The sequence below is a fragment of the Acanthisitta chloris genome, unplaced genomic scaffold (assembly GCF_000695815.1).
Source record: "Acanthisitta chloris isolate BGI_N310 unplaced genomic scaffold, ASM69581v1 scaffold1890, whole genome shotgun sequence".
Taxonomy (NCBI): Eukaryota; Metazoa; Chordata; class Aves; order Passeriformes; family Acanthisittidae; genus Acanthisitta; species Acanthisitta chloris.
Genome location: NW_008653177.1, coordinates 128974 through 136723, shown reverse-complemented (window position 1 = coordinate 136723; position 7750 = coordinate 128974).

Here is a 7750-nt window from a genome sequence, read left to right as displayed (position 1 = left end):
GCTTGGGTTCAACCTTGCCTATGCTGGGAGCCCACCCTGTCCCACTCCATCCCACTGTACCGACACCAGATGCGAACAGCGGCTCCGTGCATGTGTGTGCCTGCGTGGGTGCGAGCGAGTCCAACAGGAGAACAGATCCCGATCCCCTCACGCCTTTGCCAAGCTGTGAGATACTGCCTGCCCTGCCCAGCACTCCTTGGCAATCCATATCAGCTGTGCTCAGACACGAAGGGCATCCGAGGGGAGGCAGGTAACAAACCTACTGTAGGTGAGCTCCAGCAACAGGGACAAGAGCTACAAATGTGGCCAGTGGCCCCAGCTGTCTTGATTTTGGGGTTACCACCCCAATTGCCTGGAAGAGTGAGAGTCCTGATTTCTGCAGGATGTGAGAGTGGGTGCTCAGCTTTCTCAGAAGACTCAGGGTTTCAAAACCCTTTACTGTCTTCACTTAGGCACGGAGAATCACTAGGCACCTTCTTGATCTGAGAGAGAAATATCTAAATAATTTTATAGATATATATATGTATTTACACATACAAACATGCACACACTGAAGTGATCAACTATTAAAATTTATAATGTTTAATTTCTGCACCCTTAAGAGGATTTTAAGAGAGACACTAAAAACTAATCCCAGTAATTCAAGATCATATGGAGTCACGACCAGCTTAGTGACACTTCATTCTCTATATCCAGACACCAAGTATTTACATGCATTGATGGCTGGGAATATATATTTCTATAAAGATTAAGAGGTTTTTTCCTACAATTTTCACAGAGGAGAAATTGATATGATGCTGGAGCATTCCACAAACCAAATGTGTACATACTATCCAGTGTAAATAGGGGATTTTTGCCTAATACCTAGAATATGGTAACTGTGAATTTACCAGCATTTTAGCCATATTATTTAAAGAATATGATGCTTGATTTTCTAATATACTTGGGTCTCATTGAAACACTGTAAGCACAGTTACCTAAAGCCATTTAACTTCTTACACAGGGAATGCACACAGCAAGCTCTCACTCTACAGAACATTAAATTCTCCATTAAGTGACACAGTTTAGTTTGATATCCTGCGCAGAAAATTTTGTAAGTTTGTGTGCCCTTTTTATCATATGAGTTAAGTCCTGTTGCATCTAGAAGCAAAGTGAGTTGTGTATTTTGAAGTAGGTTTTCTTGGGAAGCCAAAATGAAATGCATCCTGTTCAATAACACACCAATGCTCACAATGGATGAGGCAACACTAATTAGAACCTTTCAACAAGCTCAGCAACAGGCCAGAATTGATCAGAAAACATCACATAATGCACCAAATTTGTCACACCAGGATATTTTGTGACATAAAAAGTTCTTTTGTGCTTTTGCTCATGATCTTCCTATTTTCCTTTCTTTGGATCCTCTCTGTTGGTTTGTTTTGGGTTGGTATTTTTAAGAAAACCAAGCAAGGTTACGCTGAAATCCAGCAGGGCTGGTGTCTCACACCTCTGCCTTTGGCTGCACAGGGACAGTCACCTGCACTCACACTGGCAACAGGTCCAGCCTGTGGGAGTCAGCATGGTCCTGCTGCAGAGGACAGCTGAAGGACACACAGCAGGGTTAGATCACAAGCAGCAAATCCTTGCTGATGAGGCAAAAGCCTCTAATGACCATCACTTTTATCATTGTGTCAGTCAGGGATAAACACTTACAGAGCAGCTAGGCTACAATGGGCTATTTGGGACTTTTGACATTTATTCTGAGGTTTATGAAATTGATAAAATCACAAGCTGCTGTAATAACTGAGCTCATTATGCCTCATTTCATCATTTTATGGGTAGCTTAGGGCCCTTTTTTCCTTTTATTTGTCTTCAAAACAGCAAGGTTCCTTCTCTAAGGTAGGAGTGAATGTAATTATGTCCTTTGGCAGCAGTTCACAGCTTCTGTTCAGAATCACAGCCCAGAACGTGGTTGTTTTTTCTCTTAGAATATCTGGTCCTCTAGCATGGTGAGAAGCAGCTAAATATGTATTTTAACACAAAAGATCACCGTGATTTTTATGTTACATCCATTTTGTTGGGCTGTGCTTGCAAATTGCCACATTGCAATTGTGGTGGAAGAAAATTTTGTTTCATTTTCTGGACTATTTGTGTTACTCTGCAGAGTCAGAGCCTATTTATGAAGTATTTATTCTACATAGCACTCTTATTTACATACCACCCAATGCTCACAGCAAACATTACTATTTGTGCTCTCCGTTGACACTGTGCAGTGACACTAATGACATCATTTATTTTGCAAAACTTCTCTGTTAATTTTCAGAGAAGGAAGAAACTGAGGTCTTGAGGAGATAGAAATGACAAGGTAATATTAGGAAATATTGTCCAGTCTTACAAACCTTTCTTCCTCACAGAACAACTCTTTCACAGGCTGCTAAACTTCACCTCACAGATTAGCTGGGACAAGGTAAAGAGCAATAGGAATTTGTTGTCAATGTCACTTGAGCTACCCCCATGACTGTATAAACACTCTGCACCCCTAAAATCCATGGGTCAGTCACTTGAGGTCTAAGGGATGTTGCATGTCTGTTGGGACAAACCTCTGGTTTGACCAGGGAGTTCGTGTCTAATAGGAGAAAGCAAACACTGCAGCTGGTACACAAGAGCCTGGGAAAGGACAGCACTGAGCAGAGAAGGAAGAGAGGACAAGATAAGGAGAACTCATATTGCCTAGCTGAGACACCTACAAGTCAGGTGTCTGGGGCTGAAGTCACTGCCCTGGGTTCCCGTTATTGTCAGCTGAAAGACAGAAGCAATGCATATGATCACACTCAGGCACTGTGCTGAACAGACGATGGCTTGCCCTGGATAGCCCTGCTCCTCCTGAAACAGAGAAATCCTGGGCAACAGCTCCAGCTCGAGCCTTTGCCTTTCTGACACCTGGGCTGGCATGTCCCATCCAACGGCAGTGCAAACAGGTTTAGTCAATACTCCCGATGTGTTTGTCAATTGTCCTTGTCATGGTGTAAATCAGCATAGGTGACACACTGCTGCTCTCTGGGCCCTGGATAGCCCTGCTCCTCCTGAAACAGAGAAATCCTGGGCAACAGCTCCAGCTCGAGCCTTTGCCTTTCTGACACCTGGGCTGGCATGTCCCATCCAACGGCAGTGCAAACAGGTTTAGTCAATACTCCCGATGTGTTTGTCAATTGTCCTTGTCATGGTGTAAATCAGCATAGGTGACACACTGCTGCTCTCTGGAGCAGTTAAATGGTGTAAATCAGCATAGGTGACACACCCCTGCTCTCTGAAGCAAAACAGTTAACGGGTACAGATCCCTCAGTATTGGCTCTGGTTTGATTTGGGCTCAGTTTCAAGCTGTGGGCTGAGCCTGAGCCACAGAGCCCTGAGCACCAAGCAGGGGGAGATTTTTCATCAGGCACCTCGTCCGATGGCTCAGCTTTATTTCTGCTGTCAAATCAGCATTACACCTGCCATACAAGGGCCAGCATGCCTCCTCCATTGGTTCCCTGCCCATGTTGCCACGGTGAACAGTCTCTGTCTCCAATACACTGGATCATCCACAGAGAAAACTGCTGACCTCAGGTCCCCTGATGATCTCTGCAGAGCACTATTTCAATGGATTCATGAACTTTACTGCAACAGGGACAGAGAGGACCAAGACAGGGGACTTGCCTTAAATCCCAAAGATCACTTCTGGAGGACAACTGGACCTCCTCATGCACGTGTGACACACCAGTACAGCCACTCAGCCAGGGGCTTTGTGGCATGGGAAAGGTGGGTCTAGGGAACCTGAACCGGCCTGCTGTGATCTAGCATCTTCAGCTCTACAGCTCTGTAAAGGGGGTCACAGGAGGAGTCCATTGCTGAATTTCTGTGCGTGCAGACACAGACATTTAGAGGAACACTGAGCACTGTTGATAGTGTTATAAAAGACCAGTGGTATTACAATAAGCGTTCCGCCTCCTTATATTCCCTGTTGATTTAAGGGTTGTCCTATACTGATTTATTTACTTCAGCTGTGCAGGACAGCTCTTGCCACTGCCTTTGGCTCTGCTACATCCAAGTGGTGGTGGCTGCAGCTTGTGCTGGGTGGCATGATCCCCTCCTTGCCCATATGATCCTCATTCCTTGAAATTCTTTGAAATACTATGTTACTTAAAAACAGTGAGGTGTGGAACTTTTGGACTACAAAAAGGGTCACTCTTGGAAAACCCACACACAGAGCCAGATGTTCTGTACACTGGGGAGTGGTCAGACAGCCCAACATCCTTTGATGATACTGGAGAAACGCACTGAGGGATGCTCCCCAAGCCTGGGAGTGGTCCAGCCCCAAGGCTGGGTTCACACAGGGGCACAGAGTGTGGCTGCATGGAGCTGAGATTTCTGCAGATGTGCAGAAAATGTCTCTTCCAAGCCCTGCTTTGAGACTTCCAACAGTAGAGTATACTCTGATGCTGTTAAGGAGGCCCTAGGTCCTTTTATATTGTCTGCTTATGTCCTTTGACTTTCCAAAGGACACAAAAAATGTGAGAGGATATTTTTAGGTTTATGTAGATTTGAACCCTGTACATTTTATTTTCCATTAAGTTTCTCCCTCATTTTCTCACCCTCATATTAGCAAATGCTGCTTTTAGGAAGAATCAAGCCTGGGAACTGTGAAGGAAACAAAACAAAATAAATTCCTTTGCTGTATGTGATGCTAGTGCTGTATAAATGTACACACACTGCAAGTCCCACTGTAAATAACACCCTGTGTCGTGCATTAAATGGACAGTTTCATTTAGATGTTCTGTCAACTCTGTGTGTGAAATAGCCAATTCCTACCCCTTGGTTCCTTTTCTTAATTTGAAACCTTTCTTCCTTTTTTTTTTTTATTTGATCTGTGTCTGGTTGTCACTGGAAATTGCAGCTGTTCCAATGGACTTTGTTTCTGTTCTCTCCGTCACATTAAAAAGCTGGAAGAAAAAGAATGGTTCTTGTAGTGTTTGTATTTAATGTTCACTTTGAGGCTTTTTACAAGAGCTGTCGTGGGTGACTTTGTACCCTGACAATGTGGGGGCTTCCTCTGATGTTTGCTACTTGTATGTCCTTGCTCTCTCAAACAATCCCACCTCGACTAAGTCTTCCTTCAATCACAGTTATTTTACACTGTGTACTTCCTAACACACTACATGAGAAAGTCTTTACCCTGAAAAGTATTCTGGTGGAAGAAGCATGACATATCCTTAGATGACATGCAAGATCAAAAAGCTAAGTTCTGCTTTGTTACAAGAATACAGCCAAAAAAAAAAGGAGCATTGCTTCTTGAGGCTTGGCACACCATTTGACCACAACACACTGTCTTATTGGATGTTTTCCAGAGGATGTATGCTCTTTCTTTTTATTTGCAGGTGTTTGTACAAATCTAACTATCCAACCCATGCTTTCAGAGCAATGACAGAGTCAGCATCAACTGTATGGGAAAAGAGCTCATGACATAGGCAGTACAGGTTGGTGGGCAGACTGTGGGGTTTATGCATGGATTTCTTTATGCAGCAATGTCTGTTCTTCCAGACTCCCTCAAGGTCAGCAGGGTTTTGATTCTGAGTCAACTCTGGCTTGTTGTTAAGAAATTCAAGTGCTGAAATGTCAGGTCAATCAGCGATTAGTCCTCTCTTCACCTACACTGCATATGCAACATGCTAAAGGTCATATTCAAGTGAGAGATAAAGAGCCAGAAAAGACTGAAAATGTAATAAAGGAACCATGAAGGTACCTCCATCATCAGGAGATTAAATCTGCATTTTTCCTCAGCTCAGGTTCAGGTGAGTCCCATAGGACCTGTCTGAGCTTGGGTCCCACTGGGTGAACAAAAGCCTGGGGGTACTGGTAAGGACTGGCCTCAGGTGGGAGCTGGTAAGGACTGGCCTCAGGTGGGAGCTGCCAAGTATGAATTTTGCAATGCTCATGTCTGACTGCAGAGTACAGAGCTATGGAATCAACACTCTCTCAGCCCCTTCTGTGTGTTCTGCCTGTAGGAAAATGTGCATCAGCAAACGCCATCAAAAGCCATTTTCCACGAAGTAAGTTCTTAAATAAAGGTCAGAGATTTGCACTGAAAGCCTTGGAGGTGCTTTGAGTCGTCCTTACTCCAGGCTAGTTGACATTCTGTGTAAGGCTGAAGTCTCAGTAAGCAGGAAAATCCCATATTTGAATGTTCAGACAAGGTTGCTGATAAAAATTGGGCATAAAAACCCCTGACTAATTTTAAAGTAGGACACAGGGAATTTAAGAGCAGGATTATGTGATACGGCTGCCTGAGATCATAGGATGGACTGGATGATAAGAAAACCTTTGAAAATCTGTACCCTTACTTTTCTTTATTGATATTTCTAACCTCACCATCTCATGTTTCTCACTATGTGGAGTTTCTGGCACAGATTCTCGTAGCTACTCATTAATGACCCAGATTCCCTGAATGTGCAGGTTCACCCAAGCTGTCACAGAATGTGACCTGGTGGAGGAAGAAGGCTGGAAATGATGGCATTCCCAGCAACTACTAAAATCAGCACTAAGTCTGAGTGATGCTTTTGAATAGTGAAGTGACTTCATTTTGGGAATATGATTTAGGCTAGTTTATGGTAAGATGACAAATCATTTTACCAGTGTTCCTGTAGCTCAGATCCTGGTTTGGAGACTCTTAAAGTAGAGATCAAACTTGGAAATTTGAGTTCACATTCGTTGGAAGTCAAGGGAAGAGCAACAACTTGGCCAGGCCCTTGTACCTGGAAAATGGAGCCCTGGTTTTCCAGCCTGTGGCAGAAATTGCTGGAGACTGAGTACTCTGTCAATGCACAAACACTGCTATGACTTTGTGTCTGATATTAAGTTGGTCAGTCCTTCTCAGACCAGTTTCTTATAAGCAGATCTGTATAAAACAGAAAAACAACTAGCAAAAGGAGTTCCCACAGACTTTTATATTTTTTTAAACTGCTCTCAGTGCACAAGGAGAAATAGCTGAAGAACTTGCAGCTGCCTTGGTCCACAATAGTGCAAACAGGGATTATATAAAATTTTTAACATTTTGAGTATCCACAATTATTACTACACTAACCCATAAAGTACTATTTGACAAAATTACGAGCCAGATATAAATTTAATGCTCAGCACTTGTTTCACCTATAAAAAGATATTTATCTATACCTGCATATACATATATGCACTCCTATGCCTTTGTGTGTAAAACCAGATGCTTACACCTGAATTAACTGATGCTGCCTAAGCTTTTTCGGGCCAGAAATTAGCCCCAGTAAGACCAGGAGATGGCAGCAGTTGCCCACAACATGGACTGGTCTCTGCTCAGCAGTAGCAGCTGGAGGCTGCACTCACCCACACCATGCACATCAAGGTGTTGTAGCAGTGCCATCAGGTGTAGCACACAGGGGTCTGACCCCCAGAGAAATCAGGGGAAAAAAAACCCAGTGATTAGAAAGTTCAGGGACGAAACAGCCCTGGATAGTGCCCAAACTTTTGAAATGGGAGTTGTGCAAACTTGAAGCAAAGCAAATGTGATTATGAGGGAGAAAATAAGAATTTCTGCTTCACTAGGCTAGTGCAATGGTTTTCAAGCTTTTTCAACCTGCAGCTCCTGAGTGTTATTCAGGGGAGATGTAGATTCTTTGTGAAAATGTGGTGAGACTCCAGTGTGAAAGGAAAAGCTCTGGACTGGCCAGTGCCTTCCCTGCAGAGCTCGGAACAGGTTGGCACA